This window comes from Mustela nivalis (genome assembly GCF_964662115.1).
Source record: "Mustela nivalis genome assembly, chromosome: 4".
Taxonomy (NCBI): domain Eukaryota; kingdom Metazoa; phylum Chordata; class Mammalia; order Carnivora; family Mustelidae; genus Mustela; species Mustela nivalis.
The window spans coordinates 6,170,328-6,191,924 of record NC_139023.1 but is presented as its reverse complement, the minus strand read 5'-3'; the positions used below and the strand labels follow the sequence as shown (position 1 = coordinate 6,191,924).

Genomic DNA, 21,597 nt, shown 5'->3' with positions numbered 1-21,597 from the left:
ATTATTATTAAATTTTCTATACTGAAAAATAATTTAGTTTGATAATGACATTGATTTCAGACAACATTTAGTCACATGTCACAAATATTCCGTAAAGTACAAAGTCATAAATTTAGGTTCTTCTTAAGACAAACATTATTGAATAACCAAGATACAGCCGATCCATATAGTAGCCATCATCCTAGCCTCTTGTAAACATTAGATCACTGGACTTCTACATTGTAGGAAAAAACAAAAACAAGGAGAAGGGAGAGTTTCCAGCATATGAAGTTGGAGGGGCTGTTAGGAGAGGTCGTCCAACGTTCTCCTCACGCTTCCACGGCCCCCGCACCACCGCTGTGTCCATTGCGGGAACCTCCTCCATGATGTCTCGCTCAGAGGCTCATGCAGTCTCCCTTTGCATGGTTTTCAGGTCAAGGAGCTCCGTACCTGACAGGTCAGCCCTTTGCTTATTTGCGTGCAGTTGTAAGAAGGTTGAATCTATGAGTTCCTGAACTCGCTGAGTAACCTCTGACCATACTCCTTGCCAAGGCAAGGTGTTATTTTATGCTGTCAAATTTTACAAATGTATGTGCATAGCTCACACAGAGTATTTACCGTCCTCTATTAGTATTTTAGCGGAGTTGTTATTTTGCAAGGAGTTATGTAGCTGTGTTGCGTGGGCAATGTCTTATCTGTGTCATTAGCCTGTCCTTCCTTCGCTTTGATAAAGAGCTCCCAGGTAGTCCTGGGAACATACTCCGGATGGGTGGGCTGGCACAGAAGTGAGAAAAATCAGATAGGACTTTGACGGACGTCACCCGTTCCAACCTGAACTTCATCTTCAACTTCCATTTGGCTTCTCTGTTGATGCCAAGGAAAAGAGGGTCGTCTCTAGGTTCGGGCACACCAAGGGCATAACTGAGAGAGGGCTAGAGCAGGAGCCGGCCCCTCGGTCCCAGCTGTCATTGGCCGTGCTGTTGCCCTCTTCACTGCAGAGGAAATGGGCCAAGAACAGCACAATATGCCTTTTGCTCAGCAAACTGCTAAATCATACAGTCCTGGAGCTGGAAGACCGAGCCCTGTATTTCACGGATAGGAAAATTGATTTAATAGTCTTTTACAGGATATCTACCCGACTGGCAAACTTAGATGGCTACAGACAAGAAATACAAGTGAGTGAAGTGGGCAAGGTACAAAATGAGAATAAATGGCCCTTTTATCCGCGAACGCAATGGGGAGTGGTGAGGACGGGGGCGAACTGGAAGGCTAATGCCCCCTTTAAAGGGGGCAACAGACGCTCAGCTCCAAGATTGTTATTACGAAGGAATGCAGTCCCCGGGCTGCCAGAAATCTGGATTTTTATGTGAATGATCCCAAATGATTGAATGTTCAGACCGAAAGTGCTGTGTGGACTAACACAGGACAGGCTAACTGAAACAAGCCTGTGAGCCAGTTTCTGCTTGGAGATGCTGGTCCCAGGTTGGGGAGCTCATGCATCGGTTGATTTCTGAGTAAGGGCATTACGGAGTGGGACCGTGAGTGGATCCAGATGGTTCTCTGCAGATGGCCTTTCCCAATCCCTCCTCCTTCTCCAGAAAAGATTGAGTTAAGCTCTGCATCACCCACCAGAGAAGTGCCTGGTTGTCCTCTGAGATCACTTGACCTTATGAGGGTGCAAAGGAAGAAGCTGGTTGAGAATGAGAGTGTGGGGAGTGAGTCCACAAAATAGGCAAGAAAAGAGCAGGAACACAGAACCACGGAAGGTCAAGCACATTTGAAAAATTTTGGTGTGAAAAACTTCAAATTCCGTGTCTCTTTCTTGAAAAAGTCCCATTACTTAGTCTGCACGACAAGTGCCACCTTCCACCAAGAGCATAGTTTGCAGATTAGACATCAGGGCTTTTTAGTCTCATGGGACACAGAGATTGATGAGTTCTCTGTAATTTCGAGTGCCACATGCCCTGAGAGGGTCAGACGGCCAAGGGGCCTGACGGGAGTGCTGGGGACGTGCTGTCCTGCCTGGAACCCAACGATTTAAGCCAACTGATGCTACAACACGGCATGTTTTCATTTACGGGGACCCGTGGGAGGAATGCAGCCCTGGTGCCTCTCCTCATTCATCACCGTGTTCACAAATCCTGTTTGAAGTTGAAAGGAAATCGTCATCCTGTGGCTTCGCGGCTGTTTTACGGGTCCGAGCTTTAGAGGTGACTGAGCACGAACTCATGGACGGAGGCGTGTGAAGCCGTGATGGGAGAGGGGCCTGTGCTGTGCTTCTCACTCAGCGAGGGAAGGTGCCAAGGGCCAAGTCCCCGAAGACGGAAAGTGCTTCTCCTTCGGAGAATTCTCGTCCCAGTGGGATGTGGAGCATTCCCGAATTAGGCAGCATTTGGAGTTTGGAATGGGTGGTGGGATCAAGAACAGTCTGGTCCCTCAGTTTCAAATCCGTGTGTCCGGTGCGAGGGTGCGTCAAGCGAGGTAGAGAAAGTCTTCGCTGTGTGGCCCCCACACTGATCTCCAGCTTTGGGGTCGTCAGATCTGGGCGTGTGGGTTTTAGGGATGAGAAGACTCGGGTGGGTTGTGTCTTCCTTTATGTCAAAGATGTGGAAGCAGAGCTAGGCTCCAGAGGGCAGAATTAGGATTAGAACCAGTGGGCTGAAGCTAAAGGGAGGGAGAAGTCAGGTTGGATATGAGGAAGAGTATTCTAGCAATGAGAGCTGCTTGAAAATAGAAGAGGCTGGCGCCTTGGGGGCTCAGTCAGTTAAGTGTCTGCCTTGTGGCTCAGATCATGGTTTTGGGGTCCTGGGATCGAGCCCCGCATCAGGCTCCCTGCTCGGTGGGAAGCCTGCTTCTCCCTCTCCCACTCTCCCTGCTTGTGGTCCCTCTCTTGCTGTACCTCTCTGTGCCAAAAAAATAAATAAATAAAATATTAAAAACAACAACAACAGCAACAACAACTAGAAAATAGAAGAGACCTCAGGCCAGGATTGAACAGTGGTCTGGTGGTGGATATTCTAAAAGACATTCAGGTGTCCTGTGGGGCCCAGGTAAGAGGAAGGGCCCATTCTTAGCTACCTGGAGATACTATGATTCTGATAATCTGGTTTGGAATTCTGAAAAGATTAAACCTCCTGTATTTCCTGATTCCTGGGTCATAAATCCAGTTTTAAGAACAATGCTCTAGCTCCAGTGTCTACCATTTGAGTTTCCCCAGTGCAGGAATTAGCATACAGCTGGTGGTGAGGGTAAGAGAGTTATGTAAGCAATATGAAATGGGAAGAAGTCCCAGAAGTCAAAGTGAAGCTAATGTGTATTTAAAAATCAACTTAGAGGTGCCTGCGTGGCTCTGTAGGTTAGGCATCCAACTCTTGATCTCAGCTTGTCTTGACCTCAGGGTTGTGAGTTCAAGCCCCGCGTTGGGCTCCATGCTGGGCGTGGAGCCTACTTTAAAAAGTTAAAAAATAGGGCGCCTGGGTAGCTCAGTTGGTTAAGCGACTGCCTTTAGGTCAGGTCATGATCCTGGAGTCCTGGGATCGAGTCCCCCATCAGGCTCCCTACTTGGCGGGGAGTCTGCTTCTCCCTCCGACCCTCCCTCTTCTCATGCGCGCTCTCTCTCTCTCTCTCTCTCTCAAACAAATAAATAAAAATCTTTTTAAAAAAAATCAACTTAATTCACACTTGAAAGCTGAATCAGAGTGGTTTGTGTTTTATCCAAAATAAATACAATTGGTGGTTAAAAGCGCTGACCCCAGAGCCAGACTGCCTGTGGTCAAGTCCTAGCTCTTAGACTAGACTGTGAGCAAATCACTTGACTTTTCAGTGCCTCGGTTTCATTGTCTGTGAAATGGAGTTAACAGTAGTACTTGCCTCACAGGGTTTGTGGGGAGAGGTTAGAAGACTGAGGGCAAATAAAACATCTGGAGCTGAGAATGGCACACAGTAGGAGATTAACACCGCCAGCTGTGGCTGCTGACGCTGTTACGAAACAGAATGATACGTTGTGCTTACGGAGCTGACCTGATGGACTAAATTCTACTTTTTTCCCAAAGAATTTATTTAGTTCAAACAATAGCCCATGTTGGCGTTTGAAAGGTATGTATCTTAACTGACTGTCTTCCTGTCTGATGTTATAGAGACTCTATGTCAGAACGAAAAAATATTTTTAAAAGATTTTTTTTTTTTAATTTATTAGTTGACAGAGAGAGCAAGCAAGCAGCAGAAGGAGAGGGAAAAGCAGGCTCCCCACTGAGCAGGGAGCCCGATGCGGGACTTGATCCCAAGACCCCAAGATCAAGACCTGAGCCGAAGGCAGACTCCTAACCAACTGAGCCACCCAGGCATCCCAAAATGATGATATATCTGATGAAAGAGTTAAAGGAAGTTTTTGGTAACAGGAACACGGCTGGATATTTGAGACTTCAGCCTTATAGACCAGAGCTAACATGTGTGATTATTTCATTGCATGACAGAAATGTATTTAGCCATTTAAGGGTATTTTGCTTGTTAATTATCAAAGAATTTAATTCTCTAAGATGTAGTTTCAGGTTGATGGTATATTAGGAGTTACAGGAATTGGTCCATACTAATTTTATCTTTTTGACCAAGAATTAACACATAGATTCTTAGCTCAAGTATGAGAGCTAAATCTAAGATACCTGGATAGTTCTGTAGAAAGCTAATTTTTTAACATTAAAATATGAACTGTCAGAATGACAATTTGAAACTAATCAACACATATATGTTTGGATACACACAGTATATTTTGCATGTAGTGTATTTATTTGTACACATATTTATTGTATGATAGAATCCTCAAATTTGTCTTCATATTAGTATAATCCGAGCTGAATTTAAGAATGAGATAACAGAAAGCACAGCAAGTTGTCATGAACACGAAGATGAAAAGATGAGGCTCTTGATCTTGGACTGGTCTCCGCCTCTGCTCATGAAGGTGTCCGATGGCCAGTTAGAAATAAACAACAAAGCTGGAGCAATGCTGTAATTTGGGAATCATCTCCGTGGAGGGGACCGTTAACGATGAGATCCCAGGCACCTGGGTGGCTCAGGCGGTTAAGCGTCTGCCTTCAGATCAGGTCATGATTCCAGGGTGCTGGGATTGAGTCCCACATCGGGCTCCTGCTCAGTGCGAAGTCTGCTTCTCCTTCTGCCTACTCCCAACCCTGGGCTTGGGCTCTCTCTTGTTCTTTGTCTCTCTCCTCAAATAAATAAATAAAATCTTAAAAAACAAAAAAGATGAGCTCCCTGAGGAAGAAAGCAGAAGCAGCAGAGAGAAGAGCCTTGTAGTTGGTACTTAGAGCAAGAAAAAAGTTAGAGCAAAGGGACATGGGGAGGAATAATAAGGACACACTGTTCTGGAAGCCACGGGGGAAAGTTATAAGGGCAGGGGTTGGTCAGCAGGGCCGACGCTGAAGAGGGGTGGGCTGGACGCTGAGAAGAGCCCGCCAGATTTGGCCATGGAGAGGGAGCAGTTTGGACAACCAGAGCCTACCTGTGGGGCTTTATGAAGGTCCATGGAGAAGGAGACAGGGGCCGACAGGGCAGGGACATCTTGGAGATGTCCGGCTGCAGAAGCAGTAGCAGGAGGCGGGTGCAGGTCGCCAGGCTGAGGGACCCCACCACTGTCTTTCATGGTAGCCTGGAGGCATCGCCCAACTCCCTGCTGAATCTTCAACATCATCCAACATTCACTTCGATCCCCGGAAGCAGAAGAAAGAATGAAGGGTGCGATCCCTGGGTGCGCCCTCCGGCCGCGTAAGTCGGTTCCCCAGAGAGCGGCCCCTCACGGGCAGCATGAGGCGATCTAGAGGAAGCAGCCCCCTGAGATTGAAAAGGTTTGGAAAATGAGCCTGATGTCAGTAGGGTTCAGTGGGATTAGTGGATTCCTCCTTTTTTTTTTTTTTTTTTCCTATGTCCACCTCTAAGAGCCTCTTACTGCCAAATATTTTTTAAAAACAAAAAGAAAGGGGGGGCGCCTGGGTGGCTCAGTGGGTTAAGCCGCTGCCTTCGGCTCGGGTCATGATCCCAGGGTCCTGGGATCGAGCCCCGCGTCGGGCTCTCTGCTCAGCGGGGAGCCTGCTTCCTCCTCTCTCTCTGCCTGCCTCTCTGCCTGTTTGTGATCTCTCTCTGTCAAATAAATAAATAAAATCTTTAAAAAAAAAAAAAAAAACAACAAAAAAAAAAAAAAACAAAAAGAAAGGGGCTCCTGGGTGGCTCAGTGGGTTAAGCCTCTACTTCGGCTCAGGTCATGATCTCAGGGTCCTGGGATCGAGCCCCGCATCGGGCTCTCTGCTCCATGGGGAGCCTGCTTCCTCCTCTCTCTGCCTGCCTCTCTGCCTACCAAATAAATAAATAAAATCTTTAAAAAACAACAACAGCAGCAGCAAAAACAAGAAGAAAGCTCTATCAGTCAAGGGCAGAGTCTCAGCGCTGCTGAGAGCCTCCCAGTTGGCCAACCCTGGCACTGGGAAGGGACCAAGCGCCAGGGCGGGCTCGGGCTCGGGGCCCGTTGAGGGTGAAGTTGTCTGAGGACGTTACTGCTGCTCCTGAAAGGTCACTCCAGACAAGCTGAGTTGACCTAATACTGGAGAAGACAAAACACAAACAGTATGAAGAAGGATTTCTCCTAAGAACCCGTTTATATGCTTTCCGAATCCCCAAGCCACCGGGTTTGTCCCAAAGCAAACTTGAAACGTTGACCCTTGGAGGTTTTTTGTTTATACAGTGGTTTGAGCAAAGCTTTATTTTCTCTTCCCCGTCCTTTCCTTCTCCTTAGATGAGATGCTGATCTCAGATGCATGGAAAATATAGGTCCGGTTTTTCGTTATTTTGTTGTTTTACTCTGATGTAATCTGAATTTTCTGCCATTCTTTCTGACTTTATTCAGTTTTGGCAACTGGCTGAGTTGACTGACGAGGTTTGATAGGAGCCCTCCTGTGCTTAATGTTAACATTGTGCGCCCCCGCCCCCCAACCCCTCAGACATTTCTTCCCTGTGTATTTGTCCCTTAGAGGCGAGCTACAGCGGAGGAACTCATCAGGCACAACACGGGCTTGCTGAACTGCAGTCCTGCGCTCACTCCTGCCCGCTTCCTGGAGTCGGTTCTTACTCGATGTCAGTAAAATGGCAGCTCTCAGCAAGGGAACATTCTTGATTCCTGAGACAGGGAACTAAGCCAGGCTCTTGTAGGTTTGTTTTCAAATGAACTGGTTCTTATGTTGTAAATATTTAACTAATTCACCATAGTATTCCTACGGAAGTTCCCATTAGGTTTTCAGAGATTTCTACTTCCCACAGGCAGATAAAGCTTCCTTTGCTTTCCAGAACCCTCTTAAAGCAAATAGAGATTATATTCCATGGAGTTTGGTTTGAAAAGGAACAAAAAGTGGGATCTGAGAGGCGTATTTTTTCCCGTGGTTGAGGCAAGGAGGCTGGCGACGAATAATGCATGTGATGGTAAATCTTACCAGTGGCCATGAATATTTTTATTGTTCCCCAGGCTGTCTTTGCTTAAATTGTGGGTGGTGATGGCTAAAAGCACAGGGTTTTTTTCTTCTTAGTTTATAGTTTTGAGAACTAGACGGAGGGATGTTTAGCTATGAAAGATACTGAAGAAAGCTAGGTGATCTTATCTCTCATGAAAATGGCTTGAGTCAGCTTTCTTCTGACCTCGGAGCTGTCTGGCTTCCCGAACGCCCGTTTCTGTCTGGCAGCTGCTCTCAGGAAGAAACCCTAGGAATGCGTGAGACAGGAGATTTTGATTTACAGCTCACCTCTGTTTAATCTTCTAGTGGTCTATTTGTTTATTTTAGGAAAAGGAGCTCCTTAAAAGACATATTTTATGCTTTCGACTTCTTTTATGACTCTTCTTTTAAGTTGGGGGTATTTTGTCTTCAGGAAATGCATTGATTTTTTTTCTTTCCTTTCCCCTTCGTTTTCCTTCCTTTCTTCCTCCTTCTCTCCCTGCCTCGCTCCCTTCCTTCCCTCCTTCCCTCTACAACATGAATCTCCTGCTGTTCCGAGCCCATGGACAGCAGGGCAAGAAGTCACCTTAAGTCTGACCATCCAAGCTTATCACTCAGTACACCGCCTTTCAGAATGTCTAATGGCACTTGGGCCACAAATGACTGTTAAGGTCAAAGACCATAAGCATGAGTCAAACTGAAAACATTACCTTGCAGAGCCAGTCTGTCTGCCTGGTCACTTAGCAGTTTATAAAACTTGACTCCTAGCTAGAAAGCTAATTGCCAGAGGACACAGGGAAAGCACTGGGCTCTCACTGAGAACCCTTTATTTACTATGTGGCCCGAAGGATGGCCTGGACCTTCTGAGGAGTCAGTAAGAACACTTTTTATTTCTTGTAAGAAAATATTTCCTGTAAGAAAGGTGACAAAAAGAAGAATTTTAAAAAAATTATTATTCAATTGAGTCCTTAAAGTCCTTTTTTCTCTGTAATTGACAAAATCTTTCTTGGATGATTATCAGGTTCCAACATCTTTTTCTGCCTCTTTCTTATTTAGCTCCAGATTTGCGTGAAACACCAAAGTGTTTCTCGGCATTGTGAGCTGAGTGTGGGACTGAAAGAACACTCTTGGAATCTGAAATAAGAGACCTCTGGGGGGGTGGGGGGTGGGGAAAGGAGCAAATAATCTCCCGAGCGCTGGGGCGGCCGCAACTGGGGATTCTGCGCTTCCTGTCTCCAGCGTTTAGTGGAGAGAGCCTCAGCCTCCGTTCAGTTCCGAACCGCGTCTTCGGTTTTGTTTTGCTTCTAATCCCCAGCACGTTAATCTTTGCAATCGATGCACGAGCATTTTACATTTAGGTCATCTCAGTGTTTCTCGCCAAGTGGTTTTTTTTGAAAGATCCATTTAAAAAAAAAAAAAAGTGGACATTCTGAAAGGGTCATTTTTAGTACATAAATAAGATGATCGTGAAGCCTTCACACGCCCCCCCTTATTTCGCATTAAAATGCCAGCGTGAAAAGCGATGGCCCGGTCTGCACGCGGACACGGCGGCCTGCGGCCCTTCGTCCCGGCTCGTCGGCTCGTCGGGGCCGCGGGGCCGGGACGCCGGCTCCGCGCTCGCTGCTGGGGGCTCCGGGGCGCGCCGCTCCGACGCTGCAGCGCTTGTCCGCGGAAGACAGCCTGCGGGAGCCCCGGGGTCCCCCGGCTGCCGGCCCGGCCGCCCGAACTCCATTCTCGGGAAGTTTCTGAGTTTCCCGGGAGATGAAGCACGAGCGACATTTGCCCCAGCCTGAGCCCTTGGAGAAGGCCGCGCCGTTTTGTTCTGCTGGTTTCCGAGAGCGGGGGCGGGGCGGGGCGAGGCGAGGGGCGGGGCGGGGGCGGGGCGAGCGGATTCCCGGGCGGGGGCGGGGCGAGGGGCGGGGAGGAGGCGGGGCGAGCGGATTCCCGGGCGGGCGGGGCGGGGCGAGGGGCGGGGCGGTCCTCGCCAGCCTCGCTTCCCGGCCCAAACCCGGTGCGCTCCGCTCCTCCTCCGTCACGTTTTTGCGCAGCGCGGTTTGGGGTGCTGTGAGTTAGGCCGCGCTGGAAGAAGCCAGAGAGAACTTAGAATGAGATGCTTGAAATCAGTCAGTGTGTTCCGAGCACGTCCGAGCTAGTAGCGGGTAAGTGCACCTGTTGCAAGTTCTGGAGCAGCCTCCGTTCCTTTTCGGATTTAGTGAGGATACTGAACATGGGAAAAACTGAATTAAAGCCAGATGAGGCCTGCCGTGTTTGCAAATGTTTTGAAGTGGTCTGTGATCGATTTTAATACTTTTCTGAGTTAAAAGGAATCCTAGCATATGATTTATACTTTTTATATCTTTAGGAGCCTGGTGAGTGCTCTCATAATTTCATGTCTTTGTTAACCCCTCTAGCCAACTACATCCTGTTGTAAACGTATTTGTCTTCCCTTTAGATTCCAAGCAACTGGGCAGCAGGATGGTGTTCCTTTTGTCCACCAGCGTACCCCTAGCGTTCAGCACAGTGCCTGTCTATTGGAGGTGTGCACTGGATTTTTGTCAAAGGCCCCATTGAGTCCGGATGTCACTCAGCTTGCTTTACATGTAGAAAAGTCCCTTGATCCTTCGGTTTTTCCCTGGAGAAAGGAGAGAAGGCGCAGAGTGTACCTGGGGTGGTCAAGTCAGCAGGTGTCCGCTCTTTCTGGTGTGAGAGTAGAAATGGCATCCTACAGATTTCAGACTGAAGCACAAAAGGGCTGTGACTAGACAGTGCATAGGGCCCTTGGGTCCGGGCGGGCCCTGACTCGTGTAATTGGCGTGGCTAGAAATCAAAGGAAAGAAATCGTGCCCTCAGAGTGAACAGTGCTTCTAGCGGTATAAAATGACTGTGAGATTCCACATCGCCAGATGGAGATGATGTTAAATCTGCCCTTTATCTTTAGGGAATTCGGAAAGCAATGTAGTTGCCTGCACATAAGTTGTTGGTATTTAAGTAAGAGAGCTGGGGCTGCACTGGTGCTGCTCACTGAGGCATTTCTGCTAAAAGGTGACTTAAAACTTCCTTAAACTATTCATTTTTAAATATACATTCCTACTGTCTATCTCAAATGCTGCTGACCATCTCCAAGGTTGCCTGAATAATAAAAATGTCAGATAATGAGGTTTGTAGTTGAGAAATTGCTGGAATTAAGAAACGTAATCTTAGTTTAGCATGGGTAGAATTCCCCAAAGTCACTGCCACTGTGCGGTCAATGCCAGCATTTTATCTGCATCATCTCTGATCACCCACTGAGAAGGAGGTGCTCTTGTCTATTTACAGATGAAGGAATTGAAGCTCAGAAGTGAGACATCTTGACAAGATCGCTTAGTATGAATGTGGCAGATCTGGGGTTTGAAATTTGGTTGGTCTTCCCCAAAGCCCCTGCTCTTTACTCTATGTTTCTTCAGGATAAAGGCACTCTTGACTCTTGTTTCCTTAGGTTGAATGTTAGCTCACATCATTGGTGAATACTATTTTTGTAGAGACACAGGGCTGATGGGTCATCAGCAGGAGCATTCTCTCATTGTCCTTGAACTTGTGATCATAGACAGTGTTTGGAGAACTTTGGGATTTTGATTCAAACTGTTGGCGGTCTGCCCAGAAAGCTCAAATGATTAGTAATTGCCATGCTCCTGAGTCTAGGCTGGTGTTTCGCAGAATTCTGTAGATGGGTCCTGTCTACGTTCGCCCATGTTATGTTACTTGTTAAGATCACACCATATTTAGAGATGCTCGTAAGGGCTTTTCCTCTAACATTTTTCTCGGACTTTCTCCCAATACCCTGACTAGTCCCAGGAGGTAAATCCGGGAACCTCTGGAGTGCAGCCTGTTGGGGTAAGATCCTAGAGTTCATTTAAAGCTTAAGAAACAATCTCGAACCCTGGGAACTGAGTCAGAACCTCCAAAACTGTGGGTTTTTTTTTTTTCTCCAAATAAGATAAAACCCAACAGCCATTTCTTTAGGAACTTTTGGCCCAATTCATCCTAACATTTTAAGAAACATAAGTTTTAGGTCTTACGTACAGTTATGCCAATGAAATATCCACTTGGTAGAGATGCTATCCAGTGCCATGTTCTCCGTTGTTTGTATTCTGTACGTGACGATGAAAGTGACAAGGATTTGGGGGGTTGCTTGGTTTAAGCTCCCTGCAAGTCAGCTGCCCAGAAAATCAGCCGTTTTCCTAAGAGTATCCATAATGCCTGTGATTATCATTGGTTTAAGCACATACCATAGTACTCTGTTTTGCAAAAGTCTTACTATTGCTTTTCATTGACAAAGGTAATTCAGAAGTTGCTTATTGACTGGTGAGTACTAGAACCAAGTGAATTACTACAGTTTAATACTCACACCCTGCCCTTTGATGAAAGCTTTCTCTCAGATGGTTCCACTTTCTCTGTGTTGGATGGACAGGGCTGCTGGAATTAAATATCCTGCTGTATTTGGGCAGACTAACAAATCTCTACAAAAAGGTATTGAAAATATAGGTATGATTTTCCCAAAGAAATGTAGAAATGACCTGAAACAAATTTTAGGTGTGATATAAAAATATTATACAGTTCGAGTCGATGTTAGGAAAGTAGTCAAGGAAGGAAACCTGGATCTTGTGTTAGAATGACAGCCTGGCCACTCCTTTCACTGTGAGCATATTAGTGGTTGTGGATCCCTGGGCTTCTCCCTATCTCTGAAATATGTGGTTCAATGGAGAAAATAGTCTTAAAATCAAAGCAAGCAAGAATCCTCTTTATGGGCCGTTGTGGTTCGGTGAGCGCGTTGATCTCATGAGCCTTCCCTGACAGGGTGGGAGCACCTAAAAGGGAATTGCGCAATACTCTATGACCCTTAGACAAGCTGTTCTAGGAACTGGGTGCACTCAGGGCACAGGTGTTGGATCCTCCTCACCGATAGTGATACTCATTCTTCACTTCACTCAACAAACACTTATTGAGTGGCTGTTTGTACTGGACACAAGATATACCCCAATCCCTGCCTTTATTGAGATTATATTCAGGGCAGGGGTATAGACAATAAACATTCAACATAGTTCATAACTACATGACAAATAATATTAGATTAGTGTGTGGAGAAAAAACCGAACAGGGGTCCAGGGATTCCAGGGTCCAGAGAAGTGGGACAGCTTGTCATTTTAAATAGGGAGACCAGGGTAGGCCTCAATGCAAAAGTAACATTTGAAAGGCGTGAGACAGGTAGCCATGGGTACACTGAGCAAGGGAAATTTCCTGTGCAAAGGCTCTAAGGCAGGAGCACGTGTGTCTGAGACTACCAACGAGGTCACTGCGGGGTGGAACAAAGTGAAGCCAATCAGGTCAAAGAAGTGATGGGGTTGTGGGGGGAGCAGACCATCTGAGGGCTCGAAGATCATTGTAAGGACTCTAATTAGCTCTCACTCTGAGTGAAATGAGGAACCGTTGCAGGGTTTTGAGCAGACATGATTGACTCATTTTTAAAAGAATTGTTTTGGGGGCACCTGGGTGGCTCAGTTCAGTCAAACGTCTGCCTTCAGCACAGAACGTGATCCCGGGGTTGTGAAATCGAGCCCCGCGTCAGGATCTGCTCCGTGAGGAGCCTTCTTCTCCTCCCCCTGCTTGTACTCTGTGTGTGTGTGAAGTAAATAAATGATACCTTTAAAAAAAGAGAGAGAGAGAATTGTTTGGCTGTGAAAAAGCTGGAGCGGACAGGCAAGGGAAAAGGAATTCCAATGGGACATCTGGTACTTAGGATTGGGCCAGAGATGAAAATTTGGAGTCTTTGGCACATATATGATACCTAAAACCATGAAATATCTCATGGAAAGTCACTGATCCCTGGACGTTCCATTTCTAGAAGCTGCACAGGATGTGTCCTGGTCCTCGGGCCAAGCTGACCCTGCCTTCTTTTGTTTTTTTAAGGCTCGCAAGACGGCATCAATCATAACCCACCACACTGATTAGTTTAATCAATCGGTATTGACTCAACACAAAACATCTCCACACCACGCACAGTTAGAGCTAGAGGTCATCTACTAAAAGTTTCTCATCTTACCGATAAAAAGGGGAGGCTCGGAGAAGTTAAAGGATTTCACCAAAATGACAGTGGAAGGTACCAGCGGAGCCGACAGTTAGACTACCCTGTAGCTCAGCACTCTTCTTAAAGCCACCTAGAGCCCTTAGAACTTTACTAAATGGAACAAAAAGGTGGGAACAGAGAGGTAAAGTCAAAGATCATTCCTGCCACCGACTGTTTGCTTCAGAGCAGACCTACCCAGGGAGCTCTCTTCTGTACGCACTTTGGCGGGACTTCTATCCCAAAGCGGAGAAGGCCACGGAGCGACTCCCGCTGGCCCGCTGGAAAGCGCCTTCTGATCGCTCAGGCCAGATTTTGAATACATCTGGGCATGATTTTTGAGTTGCAAGAAGCTGGGTGAAGAAAGGGTAATTCCTTTTATCAAATCAGTCATAAGAAATTATTCGGTTCCTCTGAGACTTGGAAACTAGCAGAGGCAAGAGAAGAAAGAGAATGTGGATAATTCCACTGTCCGCTTTTGACAATTCTTGATGATTTAGAGACATCTGGAAAGAGCTAAAAGGATATTCAGTTGAACATGATGTTTATTTGACTGTAGTTTGCAACCAGGCATATACCCCACTTCAGTCTGTCCCTGATTCTAGTCCTTTCTTCGATATTGGTGAACTATTTGGATCAGCTATTGAGTTCCAAAGGGTTATCATAGACAGTTTGCAAACCGTATTGTACTTGGAGATATTATACTTGGAGATCGCTCATTCTGTAGACATTTATGAGTAGGCACTCTCATGTGGCAGGCATGAGAAATGCAGTGGCCAAGACAGCTAAGGTGTCTGTTCTTGCAGAAACTCACAGTGTCTTGGGGACACACAGACAATCAGTAAGGAAATAAGTAAGTGAAGAAGGTGGTTCCGAACAGTAGCGCGCGCTATGAAGGAAACAGCACAAGGTCAAGAGAGAGAGACTGGGTGGGCTACCGCAGGTCTGCGGGTCAGAAAAGATCAGGGGACTTTTGGACTCAAACCTAAGTAAAAAGAAGGCTGCTGCTGCAGGGAGGGGTGAAGCATTCCCGGCTCGGAGGGCGGGGGTGGGGTGCGGTGTGGGATACAGGAGCGAGGGTTTGGGAATAATGAGAGGAAGCGGGTAGGGCCAAGGCGGAGTGAGCAGAACACTGTGGGCTCACTTCGTGTAGGGCCTCCTAGGCTGTAGTGAGGGACTGGATTGTAGCCTCAGTTGAGCAGGAGGCCATTGGAGGATTTTAAGCAAAGGAACACTGTTACCGGATTATTCTTGTGAAATAATGCTGAGATCCTTTCTTAAAGAGTAGGGCAGGAGTCAGAGCAGGAAGCTATGAATTCTCCTCAGCTAAGGAGAAGACAGCAGGGTGCGCAGTGGTAGCAGTGGAGATGGCTGAGGCGGGATTTCTGGGATGACGTCAGCTGACTTGCTGATGACGGACTTGCTGATGACAGACATGAAGGGACAGAGAAATGAAGGTGTCTGTTGGGTCTGGGCTGTACAGTTGGGGTGCTGATGGGGCCATTGGGCAAGATGGGGAAAAGGGGAGAACAGCCAGTTTGGGGGGGAGGGGATACGGGGCTCGATCCCAGGACCGCGGGACCATGACCTGAGCCGAAGGCAGAGGCTTTAACCCACTGAGCCACCCAGGCACCCTGAAGGGAGAGCTCTTTGATCCGCCAATCCAATCCCGCATGTGTATACAAGAGTTTGGAATCCAGGGGGCTGAGCAGAGCTCACAGAGAAAGTGCAGAGTCATCAACATAGAAATAGTATTTAAGGTCGCAGCACTGATTCCCTCACCTGCAACAGTTTCCAGAGAGGAGAGAAAAGAGCGAACCCTGGGGCACATCAGCCTGGAGAGGCGGCTGACCCAGCAGAAGCAGCTTCAGGCAGGTGGGGGAGGCTGTGATGTTGTGCAAGTCCGGAAAGGAGAGGGTTTCTCGAGGAGGCACTAGTCACCTGCGATGGGGCAGCTGCCCCTGCGAGGGGTCCGGGGACATGATCCCAAACCCCTGGCCTGGGCCAGCGGAGCGCAGTGCCCTTGACCGAAGCAAGGGCAGCAAACGCCAAGGAACCACCCCGGGGAAGGCCGGTGGACAGCGGGGGATGAAGGGGGAACGAGAGAAGGGGTGACAGGAAGGGCGGACGAGGGCAGACCCCTTACTCACCTGTGTGGTTTCTAGCCCGTGTCGGTCCGGCTGCCTCCACAGGCGGGACTGGGCCCAGGATTACTAGGAAGGCTCCTCATCTTGGGTTTTAGAGCAGTGAATTAAAAGTAATATACGTTCCTGGGACATTTGATCTCCTGCGTCTACATGCGGGGATTAGGCTGTCATGGAGCCCCCCCCCCCATGTTTATACACGCAGCCTCTCAGTGTTCTTTGACACTAGGCTCTTGGGTGTGTTTCCTGCGGCAATCCCAAGGAGCACAGGAGGCAAGGACAATAAAACCCAGCGTTCGGGGAGCGCTTCGGGTGAGGTTGGGTGGTGATTCGCTCATTTAATCCTTACCTCAAATGGTGGGGGCTCTTTAATCTGCTTCCGACAAGATCCCATGGCGTCCTCTGAAATCCAGGTAATTATCATTGAAATCTTGCAACACAGCTTGTACTGAAATTGGGAAACGCTTGTATTTCAGCAAAATTGTTTAATTTTATCTTTTTCCTTTTCTTCTCACCAAATACCCCAAACCATGCTTTTCTGGCTGTTTGGGCTTGGAATGCTGAGGCCGCCTGGGAGCCCCAGTCCCCCGCTGCTTAACCCCACATCCTTTCGCTCAGGGCACATGGAAAAGAGACTCAAATAGGAAAAGCAGATGACAGTTGATAAAACCCGTGCAGCTACAGAATTGCATACAAGTTAGCATGCATTGAGCTGGAAATGAAAATTTTATTCTGGAAACCTCTTCTCAGTAGTGTTTAAAAAAGAAAAAAAAAGTTGTGTGCAAATAGAGCGCACACTTCCAGAATGCGTCCGCTCGTTACTCAACATTCTCCCTCCAAAACTCATTTCCCCTTGCCAGTGAATTGCCTCTCAAAATCAAAAGAGAACATCATGCACCTTTTTCTCGTGCAAGTTCTTTGGTATCTTTCTGTCTGACAGCTAGTAAAGCAGATGATTGATTGATTGGCTGCTCTTAGTGTCTCTAAGCCTGACTCTTACTGTGGGTGCGCTCAAAGTGAAAACAAGGGCATATCGGGGGCGTCATCAGCCCGTAGGAGGAGTCTTTATCCTCTAAATTAGAAAAGCCTAGCACTCATTGGTGCCCAGGAAGTGCCCTAGACTGGAATTGTGTTGTTGTTTTAATCTGAAAATGACAACATAGGACACGGCCAACGGCAGGCAGCATTTTATTATGGGTGACGCAGCTTTAATTGGTATGGCGGGGGCATGCCTGTGGCATTAGTCCTCAGAATACTGGCCAACCAGATCGCTTTCAGCATTTCTCAATGTTTAGCTTCATCTTATAATTAAGTAACAACGATCATTTCCTGACAGTTAATAACTGGCTAAAGGAGGTAGAAGCCTCATTAGGTTTATAATTTATCAAATTCTAAGCTCTTCATCTGCTGTGTTGCAAAAAGAGAAAGCATCTTCAAGTTCCAAACTGATTAAAGACAATCTCCAAGCGTATTTCATATGTGAGAGTGCTAATTTGTTCTTCAAAGGCTGATATTATTATTTTCCAAGTTTAAAAAAAAATAACTATTCTTTTCTCTTTCATTTTCTCAGTCAAATAAATAAATAAAGTCTTTTTAAGAGGGTTGGGGGTGCTGCACCTGGCTCAATCAGTTAAGCGTCTGCCTTTGGCTCAGGCCATGATTCCAGGGTCCTGGGATGGAACCTCACATTGGGCTCTCTGCTCAGCGGGGAGCCTGCTTCTGCCTCTCTCTCTCTGCCTGCAGCTCCCCGTTTACGCTTCCTCTCTCTCTCTCTTTCAAATAAATAAATAAATAAATAAAATCTTAAAAAAAAAAAACTATCATTATATAAGCAGGAAATAATGTCTATGTGGCTTTGATAGAGATGTATTGAATTACGTCCACATACACATGCACAGTAAAACAAAAGTACGAAAGTGAAATTGGTAGGGCATGTTTCCTTTAAGAGTATTTTTGTGACAATTCCCTGCACTTTCCTGAGAACAGTCTTGACTACCCAACACCTCCAGCCAAATAACATCTTCATGAGTACTCCGCAAGTGTTGACTGAGCTCTGACTTTGTGCGGGGCACTGTTCTAAATGCTGAGGATACAACAAGGAGATAAAAACACCCAACCCCACTGAGCCGATAATTTAAATCTTAATAATTAATAATTTAAATCTTAGTAATGTCTTCGAGATTACCTGGAAGATTCCCTGGGCCCAGAAGACCACACATTAAATGTCTTCAAAGTGATCCAGTGAAAGGTAGAGAAGAGTCCTCACTGGACCATCTTGTCTACCAGACTTCTGACCGTCTTCTCATTGCCTGATGGCCCCAGCGTCTGCTGGCTCAAAGATCACTCCCTGATCAACTGTACTAATGAGATCACAAGTCTTCCTGCTAGTGGGAGAAAGTTTAATCTCTTCTGCTAGGGGACCTGCTGCTTTCATTCTGGAATCTGTCATGAGCTGGTCACATAGGAAACAGTGAATTCTAATCCCTTGATGAAAACATTCATCTTCATAGTTTGATGCAGGGACAGTCTGACCTACAATTCAGGCTCTGGAATTCTAGAAATATGGAACTCAAGTTACCATGATTCTTCCAAATGACTTCTATCTAGACCAGTTCGAAAATACCTCTGGAGAAATGGAAGATCTTTCTAAGGGTGCCTACTCAGAGGCTTTCATCAGAGTTCCCCCTGGGAATCCCTCAACAATCCTTCTGCTTCATATTCTTATGAATCCTTGGAGTACAGTAACCTTAGGTGTTCAAAGAGACTCTGTGCTTCCTCTGCCACCAGAGCAGCTCAACAAAAATGCAAAGCAGAACTCCAGGAAAGCTTCTGGCATTTGGTTAGTCTTGTCATGCCAACCCTGGGTTTCAGCATCAGAGATCCCCATCATTATCCTGTACGGAACCTGTAGGCATTGCCCCTGGCACCTCCCGTGAAAGTTATCCATCTGGTGTCCCAACTGATTCTCTTGGTTATACACTGTCTACAACCAAGAGGTGGGACTACCCCGTTCTTATGCTGACAAATCTAAATCTTCAAAACTCATGGGAACACTTCTTGTCCTCAGTATATTTCATAAACAGGCAGAATGTGTGATTGACGCACCCTTTATTTTATTAGAAGTTTGCTGTTGTTTTTTTTTCTGGTAGAAATTCAGAACTTTCAAGATGTTCTTTATTACTTTAAGCCCCATGGGATAAATATTTGAAGGAACATCCAGCTATTTTAAAATAATTTGGCAGACTTAACAGTGTAGAAACACACACACGCATCTCTACCCATTCAACAAATACTCCAACCATTAGGATCCCAAGGGGAGACAGGTTGGTGCTTATTTTTTTTTTTTTAAAGATTTTGTTTATTTGACAGAGATCACATGTAGGCAGAGAGGCAGGCAAAGAGAGAGAGAGAGAGAGAGAGAGGAGGAAGCAGGCTCCCCGCTGAGCAGAGAGCCCGATGTCAGGCTCGATCCCAGGACCCTGGGATCACGACCCGAGCCGAAGGCAGAGGCTTTAACCCACTGAGCCACCCAGGAGCCCCAGGTTGGTGCTTATTTAACGGACATTTTGTGTGGATACTTTCACATCAAGTATAGAGACTCAGGAGCAGGCTTTTACTTCATCCCTGAAATGACTACTAATTTAAAGTCACTAGTGTAACTTTAAATTTTCCTAATATACCTTGCAATCCCATTTACCTGTAATTTCTGAAGAACTACAGTCTTTGAACTCACTCCGGATAGGAGGAAGGAGAGTTGTCTCTACGATATACGCACATTTAAGTAACCAGGAGAGTTCAAAAGAGAATTTTCCAGCGCTTTTCTGAATAGGCATTCACTGTCGTGGAACGATGGGCCTGGAGGCTTGGACCAGTGCACTTGTGGGTGTAATGGGGGAGGCGCTCTCCATTTCATTGTTTTTCTGGGTCTAATGAAAACCTAAGGATTGAGGGCTGAGCCTCACCCTGCTCATGTAATCTGGAACAGAAGCCTGGTAGCAAAACATGAGGTCAGCGGAAGAACCATCGTGTTTAGAGAAGGAAAGGCCTCGAAAAAGAGAGACTGCTCCAAGTGACTCTGGCTTCTTTTCTCTTTTCCTTGTGTGAAGCACCGTGTTTCTCTGTGCAGACTCTACTCGATTTGAGAAGACAGGCTTAGGGGTTTTCGAAGCTGAAGACAATCTCAGAGTCACAGGCTCCTCTGAAAACCTTGCTAAGGAGAAACAAAATAGGAAAGTAGAAAATTCTACCCTAGATGACAAATCTCTAGGTCCTAAGGATGAGTCCAAATTTCAGACATTGTGGGAATGCCCTCAGTCAGAAGTGAGACAAAACTCTTCCGGTTGACGCCCTGATCTCCAGGCTTAGGGATCGTAAGTCAAAGCGGGACTGGAACCTCACGAAGTCTTTGTGTGTTGGGCCTTGAAAGGGAGGATGCAAGTGTATGGGATGGCGCCTCTTCTAGGATTCCTTTCCCCTCCCAGGCCTCCAGGTCAGGTCCGGCAGGATTTAATGACTCCGAATCTCTGCGATGATTGGCATCTGGATCGCCCCCGGGGAACTGGCAGGAGCACCCAGTCCACACATGGGTGGGGGGGATGGGTGGAGGAACAGGGAACTGGACACCTAAGAAGTTGTCTTTTGGAGGAAGTAAAAAAAAAAAAAAAAGCTTTTGCCAAGCCTGTTGGGTAAGTCAACAGGAGACTCGAATCTCTACTCTTGTCCATCCTATTTTTTTTTTAAATAGCACTGACTGTATAGAAACTTCAGAAATGGGGCACCTGGGTGGCTCAGTGGGTTAAGGCCTCTGTCTTCGGCTCAGGTCATGATCTCAGGGTCCTGGGATCGAGTCCCACATCGGGCTCTCTGCTCAGCAGGGAGCCTGCTTCCCCCTCTCTCTCTGCCTGCCTCTGCCTACTTGTGATCTCTGTCTGGCAAATAAATAAATAAAATCTTTGAAGAAAAAAAAATAAACTTCAGAAATGCATGGTCTAGTATCGCATGTTTATATTTACTCCTTGAAGAGAACGCTAGATGGTTGGTTGGATGGTTGGTTGGTTGGTTGGTTGGTTGGATGGTTGGTTGGTTGTTTGGATGGTTGGTTGGTTGGTTGGTTGGATGGTTGGTTGGTTGTTTGGATGGTTGGTTGGTTGGTTGGTTATTTTCAGTGCATGGGTTGCCTTTATTACTCCAAGTATTAGTGGTAAATAAATTAAAAATATTTTTAATCTAAATCTTCTTTCAAAGGACCTTGTGGAAGGTTAATTGTCTAGTTTGCAGTGGGACCAGGCCAAGTGGGTTGAACACTTTAGATAGCAAGAGCCATCCGTGAAGAACATCCTTCTTGTTTTCTTCTGAGTCTTGAAATTTACCTTCAGAAATAAGGCAACATAGCTTGCATTTTTTTAAAAGCAAATTTAGAAAGACATAAATGAAATGATACCTTCTAAAGTGTGCTTCCCCTCCAGTATGCTCCTAGGAAATGAGTCCTCCAGGAGTCAGATCAAAAGAGATGATGTGTTCCCTACTTCTGAAGACTGGGAAGCTTTTGGCAACCGTCAGAGTGACCTAACCTCTTCTGGAGGGAAAGGCATGAGGTCATGAATGATATAGACCAGCCCAGAACTCCCATGCATCTACACGCTCTTGCCTCCGTAGAAACCGGAGTGGACTTCGGGGCGGGGGAGGGCTCACCATCCCACACACAGGACTCTGGCAGCAACCGAAAGCCAGATCTTGGAGGGCTCCCAGAAACCGCCTCACCTTGGGTCTCAAAGAACTGCTAGCACCTTCATCTGGTACCCCCAAGCAGGCCTGGTTCTAGTTGTAGGGAGACAGTCCAACAACCCCAGACAGAAGCTGGTAGCCATTGACTGTGTACCTAATAACTGCACAC

The 21,597-nt window shown here is 46.6% G+C and overlaps 1 protein-coding gene across 3 annotated transcripts in view; it reads left to right on the top strand.

The window, feature by feature from the left end:
- SHROOM3 (shroom family member 3) overlaps positions 1–21,597 on the top strand; it is a 186,315-nt gene that overhangs the window by 49,466 nt on the left and 115,252 nt on the right. Inside the window, exon 1 of one of the 3 annotated variants that reach the window (XM_082726959.1) lies at positions 9,471–9,622. The exons of the other annotated variants lie outside the window; for them this stretch is intronic. The gene's annotated coding sequence lies outside the window, so the exon portion shown is untranslated. Of the gene's footprint in view, positions 1–9,470; positions 9,623–21,597 lie in introns of those variants that run through there. 3 annotated transcript variants of the gene reach the window in all.